The 12,445-nt window shown below is 39.5% G+C and overlaps 1 pseudogene; it reads left to right on the top strand.

Annotated features, from left to right (window-relative positions):
• The first annotated feature begins 312 nt into the window (after positions 1-312).
• LOC100948797 lies at positions 313-1,379 on the top strand (annotated as a pseudogene).
• Positions 1,380-12,445: the final 11,066 nt, after the last annotated feature.

Genomic DNA, 12,445 nt, shown 5'->3' with positions numbered 1-12,445 from the left:
TAGTCACTAGGCACGGAGCACATGAAGCAATGATTACCAGAGCTGGTGTGTCCTGTAAAGTTAGTAAGACTTTTTTACTTACTACTTTTTTTTTTTTAATTAAATGATAGCTGTGTACATTAATGCAATAGGAGACAGAGCCCAACACTAATTAGAAAGGCATTCTATTAGAATCATCAGCATAGCAATAGAAAAAAAGGATATTTTAACAGGTAAGAAAAGAAAAGTTTCCCTGGGGCCATTGGGTGGGTTGGGGCATTCCAAATGCCTTTCATTGAAGTGGCGGTGGCCAGGCAACAACACGACTGAAAAATGCCAGTCCATTCCCTAGGGGATAAGAAGGAGACCAACCATCATGATGAGATGGAGGCAGACTATGCTGAAAACAAGAGGAGCAGCTCTGAGGACAAGGACACAGAGAGCTGCTCAGTCTCAGAGGATGGAAAAGGCTCAGTTTGACTTTTATTTGATGAAGATCAAGATGCAGATCATTTTGTGCTTCAGTTACTTTGATGTGTTGAATATATGTGATGTAAAAATAGAAGATGTAGAATATAGGACAGACCTGAAATGGATGATGAAGATTGTGAAAGAAGAATGGAATGTCTAGATGAGATGTCCAATCTTGAAAAACAGTTATCTCAAAGACCAACTTTGTAAAGCACAGTTAAGTCAAGTGGATGCAAAACTACAAGACGTGATAGCTGGAAAAGCACCAGAATATTTGGAACCACTGGCAACTTTACAGGAAAATATGCAAATTCATACAAAGGTAGCAGGAATCTATAGAGATCTCTGCTTAGAATCTGTAAAGTACAAGTATGAATGTGAAATTCAAGTTTCTCGCCAACACTGTGAGAGTGAAAAGCTTTTATTGTATGATACATTACAGAGTGAACTAGAGAGGGAGGCTGGAAGAGGACAGGCACAGCATTGATATTACATCAGAGCTGTGGAATGATGAGCTGCAGTCAAGATAAAGGAGGAAGGATCCTTTCAGTCCTGATAAAAAGAAGCCTGTTGTTTCAGGTCCATATATAGTTTATATGCTGTAGGATCTTGATATTCATGAAGACTGGATGACAATGAGGAAGGCAACGGTTACCTTGGGTCCACGTAGAGTGAAAACAGAACCACCCATGTAACTGGAAAAACATCTGCACAGTCCTAGACCTGAAGAGGGGAGACTGTATTATGACGGTAAATGGTATATACGCGGACAAACAATATACATTGATAAAAAAGATGAATGTCCTACAAGTGCCATAATTACAACAGTTAACCATGATGAAGTTTGGTTTAAGAGGCCTGATGGAAGCAAATCTAAGCTTTACATTTCACAGATACAGAAAGGAAAATATTCCATTAAACATTTGTAATCATGATTTAAGTGTTATCTAAATCTACTTTATTAGTGTTATCAAGTGTGATGTGTCATGGGAGTAAAAATGTATTCAATAACTTAATAATCTCAGTGAATTATGAGAGAATGTGTACTTGTAGGTGATACTCTAAGTAGATCTCATATTGATATATTATTAAAAGAAACAGTAATAAAAGTTTAATCATGGTTGTTACGTTTATTTGCCTCCAGGTCTGATGACCAATACGTCTGCTGTATATGGTAGGGATTTCTTTTTAAACACTTTTCTTCAGTTTTCAAAGAAGTAATGCAAATTTGTCTTATCTTTAGTGAACTACGACTACATTTACATATATCTGCAATTTTAAAAAATTTCCATATGTTTGTTATTCCTCATGTGTTTGTAAATATGTTAAAATGTTTTCCGATAAATGGTTTGTGCTAGTACATTAGTGTTAAATCAGAACTGAAATTTAAACATATATATGTGAGTATGTATATATGCTATAGTATTATCAGCTTATTTAAAACTGATGGCCTTATCTTACAATCTTGTTTTACCCAAAATTAAACTATTGGGCTTGAAAGCTAAAAAGGAGCACTCTTGTAGAATAGCAGCTTCCTTCTCCTCTTCCTTGATTGTATGGTGGTGACCTATTTTTACAAATTATACTTAATGTTAATTAGTAAAATAAGTGTTAAGTGATAACCTGTTTCTACCTGTATTTCGTGTGACCCTTTAAAGGGCAGGGATTTATAGCTGGTATTTATGACTCAGTATTTAAACAGTAAACAGTAACTGACAGCATTGTGGGGTTTGCTGTACACGTCTGATCTTTTGAAAAAGATTTTTGGATAAGCATTTTCCAGAGGTAAAACTAGATCCTTATTCTAATTCTATCTTTACCTAGGGCAAAGTATTACTAGACAGAGATCATTCCCTTAAATCTATTCCCAAATTAATATTATTATCTTTGGTATTTCTGTATTTTAAGGCCATTTGGTGCAATTTAGAAAATGTTGGCCTCCCTTAGCCACGTTCAAAATTAATTTCCCAATCCTCAGGAACATTAAAAAGAATGGCAACCCTAAACATGGCAGCACAATTGGCTGTAGTCTATATTTAGGGTACAACCAAATCAAGGATTCCTGGTGGTCTTGTGCACTTTCATTTCTGTTGCAGTAAGACTTAAGAGGATGAGGAAGAACTCTACTTGTTAACACTTAGGACAGGAATATCCGCATGATTCCGTTTGTTTTTTTACTATTTTACCTCTGGAAACATCCTCTGCAGATCACTACTTCACAGTTGCCAAATTTTAAAATATTTGACTTTTGAAATTCAATGTCAGTGAAGTTATGCTACTTTGTTTCTAGTTAACCTTATCAAATGTACATAATGTCATAACCTGATAGCATTTGACAGTACTTATGTATACAATGTTTGATAAGCGTTTTTAATAAGATTTGTATTTTTAAATTTAGTGTATAATAAAAAGATGTGTTTAAGTGTCAAAAAAAGAGAAAGGATTCACTAAAAAAAATTTATCTTCTGGTCCATGCTAGCCAAAAAGTGTCATTGTGGGTAAAGGAACAGTTTAAGGAAAAGTAAAAAAGAACTATAAATCAGAGCAGCAAATTCCAGGTTTGTAAGCCAAACCCTCACTGCAAAGCACTTCTTTTCAGTCTTGCAGATTGCTATAAATCTAAAGGAAAAAAATATATATATTGATTTTACGCATTTAAAACTATGTTTAGTATAAACACCAAAACTTGAGCTGGTTAACAGTTTTTGTTTTGTAAGAGTAACTACAAGTTATATTTTGGCTTTGCTATTTAGATAATTAAAGCATAGTTTTAAAAATCCATTCATGCTAAGAACTAAGCTTCCTCTGAGAAAGGCTTCCAATTACCCTGCATAGTTGATGACACCTTCCTGCTCCTCCCTTGCTGGGGGTTATGGTGAGAGGGGAGTGCAGAGGAGAGAAGGGGAAGAGAAGGAGAAAAACAGGTTTCGTTATGATTTACTTTTTACCAGCTTACGCAGTAAAAGAAGAGGTTGAAGAGTTATCGAGGAAGAAAACAGTGTGGAAGCATTAAGACAAATTCTAAGATCTACAAAGTTTCTTTGTGTCTGGGTTACTGGAAGGAAATTCTAGATTCCCTAAAGGACCATAAATCAAAATGAAGTATATCATTATGAAAAATAGTGTTCCTAAAATTCTGGCATCTTAGATAATAGCACTTATAATAATGGAGCTTTCCTGTGCCAGGCTCTGTTTCGAATGCTTTAAAGACAATTGTTCACTGAGAAAATGACATGGAGGCTGTGTTGACCAGTTTGATGGAAGTATTTCAGATTGCATGTGAAAACCCCACCCTGTACCCCAGAAGTACATTAATGTACATAGTTACCATTCAATAAAAAAAAAAAAAAAGACAATTGTTCATTTAATTCTTCCTCTTCCTATAAGGAAGATGCTGTTATCGCTGCCTTTTACTCTTAAGGAAATAAGTACAGAGAAATAAACAGCTGGTAAGAGATGGAGCTAGGTTGTGAACACCGGCTGTCTGCTCCCAGGCTCTGTGCCCTTGACCACATTATTATTTCTGGTAATTAGTTTTATTCTCATTTATCTGGTGATTCTTCAAATAATACAAATGCCCATAAGAAAACCTTCAGGTCTGGGTGCAGTGGCTCACACCTATAATCCCAGCATTCTGGGAGGCAGAGGCAGGTGGATTGACTGAGCTCAGGAGTTTGAAACAAGCCTGAGCAAAGCAAGATCCAATCTCTACTAAATATAGAAAAACTAGCCAGACCTTGTGGTGGGAACCTGAAATCCCAGCTACTTGGGGAAGTTGAGACAAGAGGATCACTTGAGCCCAAGAGTTTGAGGTGCTGTTAGCTACGACACCATGGCACTCAACCTCAGGGAAACTAAGTGATGCTGTCTCAAAAAAAAAAGAAAAAAAAGAAAATCTTCAAGCTTAAGGTTGAAGGCTTGAATAAGAGCCTGCTCAGAGAAAAATTCTTAAGGATTGCTACAGACAATTTAGGAAAATAATTGCCACAAGGAAAGAGAGGTCAGAGGCTTTCTTGCTGATATTTAACTGCTCAATTTGGTTTCAATATTATGGGGCTGCTGGAGGTAATTTTTGGAGAGGAGGTATTTTACAGAAAGGGCATTTCTGCACAGTCCCCTAAGAAAGAAGCCTGTGTTCAGTGACAGGTTCCCATCCCACATCTACATGGTGCTGTGTCCATCAAGTGCGATGTGCAGGAGTTCACAGAGACCTCAGCTGTGTTTGAGGGCAGGACCATGTTTGAGGCTATCGACTCCCAACATCTTTGCAACAGGCTCCGATTACGCCTGCCTCTCCCTTGATGACTCCATTACCAAAAGCAGAGACAATGAGGTCACCCTGTTTAAAGGCATCTTCCTCACACTGATGGAGATGCTCAACTTGGCTGTGATTGGCTTTGCCCAGTCCCTGGGAGCTGTCAGCTCCACAGCTGACCTGCAGGCCAAGTCGGTGGGCCATCCTGTCTTTCATTAATTTTGTCAATGAACATTTATCGAGCACCCACTATTTGCTTGTGCTGGGGATACAAAGAGAACAAGACAAATGTGCTCCTTATCCTCTCAGGGTTTAAAATGGGGTGTAAGGAGAGTACCTTAATAGGGGAGTTATGGGGTGTTCTGGTGAGAGGAGTCAAGCAGTGAGTTATTCCACATAGAGGAAACAGCATGTGGAAAGGTGAGAAATAGCCTGGAATATGTAAGGCATCAGAAACATTTTGGTGTAAGGGAATACACAGTACATGCAGGGAATGGCAAGAAATGTAGCCTTATAAGCTATGTCAAAGAGCTTAAACTTCTATGCATTTGGGAGGACTTCAAGATGTTTTAATTAAGAAAAGGATGGGTGGCGCCTGAAGCTCAAATATCTAAGGCTCCAGCCACATACACCAGAGCTGGCAGGTTCAAATCCAGCCCAGGCCTGCCAAACAATGACAACTACAACAAAAAATAGCAGGGCATTGTGGCAGGCACCTGTAGTCCCAGCTACTTGGGAGGCTGAGGCAAGAGAATCGCTTAAAGCCAGGAGTTTGAGGTTGCTGTGAGTTATGATTCCACAGCACTCTACCCAGACCTATATCTTGAGGCTCTGTCTCAAAAAAAAAAAAAAAAGAAAAGGAGAGCACAGGGTTAGCTGCAATATCAAGGTACATTGTGAAGATTGGAAGGACCCTCGGTAGGAGTTGGGGCATACTGTAAATCTCATCGGTACCAAGTCACCTCAGAATAGCAGTGTCAGTCCACTCCAATTCTAATGACAATTTTCTTCCCTCCTCCCCTGTATACAGCATGGTCTCCAGGGGTGACAAGTATGTTTGCCTAAGGAAATCAAGACCCTGAGTACTACATGGAGAAAAGCAACGTTTCTAACAAATTGATGCAATTTACACCACCCATATTGACCACCATTATTATTGAAAGTGCCCTTTTATTCTAGGAATCAAAAATCTTAGCAATATAGGTATAATTTACCTTATCTAATGCCCATAAAAATTACACTGTAGATAATGAGGAAAATATTGCATTTACAGGATATATGTACCTTTTCTAAAAATTTTGTAGATAAATTTCTGTTTCAAATGCATGATAAAAAAAATCGATATTCAAATAAGCCCTGTAATGAAATCTTTTGAAGGGTGCTCCCTTATAAAATATTTCAATTGTTTTTTTTCTTTTGAAAGAGCCAAGAGTCTGAGATTTTATGAAAAAATTGAATATAGTTCATAAAACCAGGAAATTTACATGAGACAAAGGATGTAACTTATTTATTCCACAAATACTCATAAATGAACATTTGCTATGTGTCAAGATCTATCTCGGCACTTAGGACACAACATCAAACAAAGCAGATGTTGAAAGTAAGATAGTCCCTTACTTTCAAGTAGAGTGCCCAGCAAATATCTGATCATCGGGTCAACCACACAGAGGTAGGATGGTAACAGTAACCGGGTTGTTCATGCACTGCAGGTATCATAATAACCATCTTCCATTGTTACAAAGGCAAATAAGCTACAATCATCAGACAGAAGAGGGTGCATCGATGTAGTGAAATCTGCAAAAAAGCTAAAACTTTTCTCCTGTCTCTGAGAACATTTTACCTGACTGCAGGGCATATGTTTATAATTCTATGCTTCTTCCTTCCAGTATCTCATTTAAAATGCCAAATCTATTCAAGTGAAATAGTTACCAGACTATTTCTTGACAGAAGATTTATGAAGAGGATGTAAACAAGAAATATGAAGAAACTATTAAGCAATGATATACATGAGAGGTACCTGAGGTGTGCTGATTAGACCCTCCATAATGCCACAGAAAAATGAGATGGGGTGATTTGAAGCTACAAGCACCTCTGTTGTCATTATCTCACTGCAGAACTTTGCCCTTCCCAGAAGAGGTCTGGGTCTTTCTTTCTGTAAACTGTTATTTTGCTGAAGATATTAAAGACAGCTCTTCTTGATACAAAAATGGTTAGGTGTATAGTTATAAATACTAAATAAATTCCATCATATGTCATTATATAGTTCTCATTTTGTCTTTTTCAATATTTTTCCCTTCATTTCCTTTCTAGAATCATGTATCCTGCCACTTACAAATGAAATGGTGAATGACATTGATGAGAAAATGGTAAAGAAACTCAAGCAGTAAGCCATTGTATATGGAAAAGCAGGTCCCAAAATATGCCTTTATATGTAGGAAAACATTAATGTGTCCTGAAATATTGTCACTAAGTTCGTCTTTGGGGGATACTTGATATAAACAAGCAGTATTACGTGGGTAAAGAGTCATTAGACTTCTCCTGCATGACTCCAGGACAGTGGTTTTCTAAGAGAGATAATTAATGCCTCCAGGGGACTTTCGGCAAAATCTGAAGACATTTTTGGTCATTGCAAGTAGAGAGGGCATGCTATTGGCATCTTAGGGGTAGAGACCAAGGATTCTGCTAACCATCCTGTAACACAGAGCACCGTCCACCAAAGCAAAGAATTATCTGGCTCAAAATGTCAATAGTGCTGAGGTTCAGAAACAACTCTATAACTTTCCCCAAGAGTTCCACTGTTATCAGCCCAACAAGTTGGCTAGCCAGAAATGGCACCATGGCTTCTAGTTGAAGGCAATAGGAAAGCCAAACAAAAACTCAAATTAAGTTCACCTGCCCCAGTATTTTCTACTAAAAGAGTTGTCACATCTGATTTATCCAAACTTGTGTATTCACCTTAAATAATGCCATGGGACTCATACAAAATGCCACTAGTGCTCCTAGAGTTCACAAGAAGCAGAGAAAAGTAATAACGCTGCAATGAAAAGTTGAATTGGGTGATATGTACCACAGACTGAGGTCTGCGGCTGCAGCTGCCCACCATTTCAGGATGAATAAATCCAGCCTAAGAACCATGATAAGAAAAGGAAAGGAAATTCGTGAAGCCATTACTGCAACTATGCCAGCAGACAGGAACATTTTACACTTTTTGTAAAATAAACCTTTTAATGTCATATAAAAATGTAGCTTTTATGTGAGTGCAGGATTATTGTAAGAAATATGTGCCTATAGACTCCACTATGATGTGAGAAAAAGTGAAGTCATTCATTATAGGACAACTTAAAAAAAAAAGGAAGATGAAGGATCTAACACTGGGGAATTTAATGCTTGCAAAGGATGGTTTGATAATTTTAGATAGAGGTTTGGCTTGAAAAATGTCAAGATAGCAGGAGAAGCAGCTTCTGCTGACCAAGAGGCAGTGTACGAGTTCCCAGATGCTATTGATAAAATCATTGACAACAATAGATATCTACCTGAACCAGTTTTTATCACAGATAAAAGTGCCCTATCCTGGGAGGAAAACAAGTGCCACAGAGGACATTTATTAGTAGGGAAGAGAAGTGAGTACCAGGGTTTAAGGTAGGAAGTGGTAGGCTAACCCTACCGTTTTATAAAAATGCAGTTGGGTTTATGATCAGGATTGCCCTATTTATGAAGCTGCTAGCCCCCTAGCCTTGAAGAGAAAAGATAAATACCAGCTGCTAGTCTTTTGTTTGGATAAAAAAGTCTGGACAATAAGAACCTTTTTTTCTGAATCGATGCCATCACTGCTTTGTCCCTGAATTAGAAAGTATCTTGCCAGCAGGAGACGGCCTTTCAAAGTTCTTTCTATATCGTACAATGGCACTGGTCACCCAGAACCACATGAGTGTGTAGGCATGAGGGGAAACTTGCCCTTTCCCTTCCCCCTCAAAGTTCACTGAAAGATCAACTCACAACTAAGGCAGATTAATAAGAGAAAAGATTTATTTACTGTGCTCACAGGAAGAAATCACAAAATAATAACCCAATTTTCCTATGAAGTTCAGACAGCTTTATACAGGCCTTTCAGAGGGGAAATGGAGGAGTACAGGGCATAAACGGTTGCTGGGGAGGATGAAGGATGAGCAAGAAATCAATTGACTTGTAGATTAACCTTTATGACAGAAATGATTTGGGCCTGGTCCAACTATATTCCTGATCCTAGGTTCTGAAATATTTTGAGATAACAGGAAGGGAGAAGGGGAGTCAATGATCCTCTTTGATGTACTAATCAGGCCAGTCCAGTTTATACAGATAAACTCCAGTACTTCTTGACCTTGAATGAGCTTCAATTCAAAACATTCTTTATACCAGGGACTCATATTTGGGGGTAAAATTTCCTTAGCTCCTCCAAGTTCAACATCAAAGGTGTCAAAGTGGTCTACTTTTCCCTAAACACAATGTCTCTAGTTTGTCCTCTAGATCACAGGCTTGTAAGAACCTTTAAGGCTCATGACACACAATACTCTATGGACAGGATTGTCAACACTGTAAGAAAACTCCCAACAAAGAGGACATCATGAAAGTCTGGAATGATTACACCATCGAAGATGATATATATGCTCAAAAAAAAAAAAAAAGCTGTGAGAGCCAGCAGGCCTGAAACAATACATTTCTGCTAGAGAAAACTTGGGAGGCTGAGGCAAGAGAATCACTTAAGTCTAAGAATTGGAGGTTGCTGTGAGCTGTGATGCCACAGCACTCTACTGAGGGCAACATAGTAAGACACTATCTCAAATAAATAAATAAATAAATAAATATAAAAGTAAATGGTGGAAGAAGGATTGATATTATATAGAAACATTTTTAGAGAAATGAAAAAGCAAACAATTCAGATAGAAATTATTATGTATTTCTATAATTTTATACTGAGTGTCCCTATGTCACTTATCTCTCCTTCTACTTCCCCACACCTTCTGCCTCTGCTGCCCCTGAGACAGCAAGACCACCCCTTCCCTTCCCCTCCTCCTGAGCCTCCTCAACGTGAAAATGACAAGGATGAAACCCTTCATGATAATCCACTCCCGCTTACTGGATAGTAAATATATTTTCTCTTCCTTATGATATTTTAGTAAAATTTTCTTTTTCCAGTGTACTTTATTGTAAGAATTCGGTATGTAATACATATAACATACAAGATCCATGTTCATTAACTGTTTACGATACATGGATCAGGATGAAAGTTTTGAGATACACAAAAATCAAGAAATGTAAAATCTACACAGAGGAAATGAATGAAGCCCTCCCAGCCACACCACGGGTAAGCTGATCCAGTTGAAACTTGTACAGGTGAATTAGAAAGGATGCTGTTGGCTTGGCGCCTGTGGCTCAAGTGGCTAAGGCGCCAGCCACATACACCTAAGGTGGTGGGTTCGAATCCAGCCCAGGCCTGCCAAAAACAACAATGACGGCTGCAACCAAAAAATAGCTGGGCGTTGTGCCAGGTGCCTGTGGTCCCAGCTACTTGGGAGGCTGAGGCAGGAGACTCGCTTGAGGTTGCTGTAAGCTGTGATGCCACGGCACTCTACACAGGGGGATAGCTTGACAGGGGGATAGCTTGAGGCTCTGTCTCAAAAAAAAAAAAAAGGATGCTGTCAACTGTGTTTCTTGGAAGTGAAATAAACATAACATAGTCTGTCTCAAAATTTGTATTAGTAAGGCTTCCAGTCAACAGTAGGCTGTTCATTAGTTAAGTTTGGAAAAAGTCAGAAGTTATGCATATGTTCTCTACTGCAGGGGGTTTGGTGCCCCTAGGCCCTGTGTTGTTCAAAAGTCAACTGTATATAGGAAGTTTCTTTCCTCTTTCAAATGTTTAGCACAGCATCAATATGTCAACTCAAAGAAAAACACTGAGCCAAACTTAAATGTAAGTAGAGTTTATTGGGGCCAAGTTTGAGAACTGTAACCCAGGGGCAACCCTAGATTCAAGTTGCCCTGAATATATGCTCCAATTAGCAGCAGTTATAAGTAGGTTTTTAAAGGAAAAGAAGAGGAAGTTCCTAAGTTGTTTCCCCAAACTAATTTGCACTGAAGTTACATAAACTACTGATTGGCTGCACATCCTTCCTTGTATCCCAGATTTCCTGAAGATAATGAATGGGTGAGGCAGCTAGTTGGGAACAAAATGACTTGAAACAATGAGGGCGGGGTGTGGCTGCAGTCTCCTGCTCAGCTCTCCCGGCTCCTCATCAATTTTGCATCCCTCACACAGCTCAGGTTGTTCTGAGCTATTTTTCTGTTCTCACATCGGTGCCGCAAGGTAGACAGTCAATGGTTCAGGGCCTTGCAAAGAAAAGAAATTCTCAGATTCAACAAACCCTCCCCTGCAAGCCTCATCCAAATCACAGGACAGCTCTCAGAAATGGGCACTCCCTCGGGCCAATGATTCTTTTAGTTTGATGCCCTTTCCTTTAGAGACCAACAGGAATAAAGAGGAGGAAAAAGAGGTTGAAAGGTCTGTTTTGTTTTTTCGGTGATAAGCTGCTCTTCAGAGTCTCTAAAAACAAGTGAGGCCAGACTCCAGCTAAAAGGACAGAAGGGGCAGAAAGGAGGGGATTCCTCTCCTCCCTGTCATAAAGAGCCACCCACAACCCATGCCCCTGACAAAAGACAGATTAATGAGAGAAGAGCCTAACAGACTGATTAAGTGTGCACGTGTACATGCAGGTCATACTAAATATGAACTAGAAGGAGCAGATGGTGGACACTTAACATATCCTTGTCACTGAGAGAAGGAGGCTATAGAAGTGAGTGAGTTTAAGTGCATTTCAGGGAAAATGATTTTTTTTTTTTTTTTTTTTGGCAGAGTCTCACTCTGTCACCCTTGATAGAATGCCATGGCATCATCATTGCTCCCAGCACCCTCAAACTCTTGGGCTTGAACAATCCTCTTGCCTCAGCCTCCCAAGTAGCTGGGACTACAGGCACGGGCTACAGTGCCCGTTAGTTTCCATTTTTGCTCAGACTGGTCTCGAACTCCTGAGCTCAATCATTTCACCTGCCTCCACCTCCCACAGTGCTGGGATTAAAGGTGTAAGCAAGGGCACCCACCTGGGAGAGGGGGAGATGATTGAGCTCAAAGAGCAATGGCCTGGGGCCAGGTCTCTCTGGACTCCCCAGCAGGTAGGTGGCATAACAGGATTTGGGAACAGGAAGGGAGGAAATAGTGGCAAGCAAAGGCTCTCCTAATGTGCAGATGAAGCCTCACATGGGGCCTGCGTAAAAGTTTCTCTGTCAGACCTTCCAGGATGTGAGATTCTCAGTCTCTCCCCTTGAGTTTATCTTTCCTAGGTAGATGAAGGGGATCCCAACAGAAGCCTAACCTACTGATTTCTTCACTCTATTTCCTCTGCAGATGCAAATCTCCTCCACAAAAGGCCGCTTTTCAGGTCTATTCCTGTCTCTAGACCCTCTGAATAGCCATCTCAAAATCTATCAAAGAATAGTAGACAAAGAGCAAGGAAGAGACAATCCTGCTGAGGAGGCTGCAGCATGAATCTACCAATCAGAGACCCTGAATGTATACAAAGACATTCTACCAAAACTTTGAAAAAGTACCCTGCCCCTCTGATCAGAACAGCATCTGGCTGTGCTTTGAGGTGGAAACAAAATACCCAGCTGTCTTCTTCCACAGAGAGGTCTTTCGAAACCAGGGCCCTC

This window comes from Otolemur garnettii, unplaced genomic scaffold (genome assembly GCF_000181295.1).
Source record: "Otolemur garnettii isolate 467f Iridium unplaced genomic scaffold, OtoGar3 scaffold00016, whole genome shotgun sequence".
Taxonomy (NCBI): domain Eukaryota; kingdom Metazoa; phylum Chordata; class Mammalia; order Primates; family Galagidae; genus Otolemur; species Otolemur garnettii.
The sequence above is the reverse complement of the archived record's forward strand: the minus strand, read 5'-3'. Positions and strand labels throughout refer to the sequence as shown.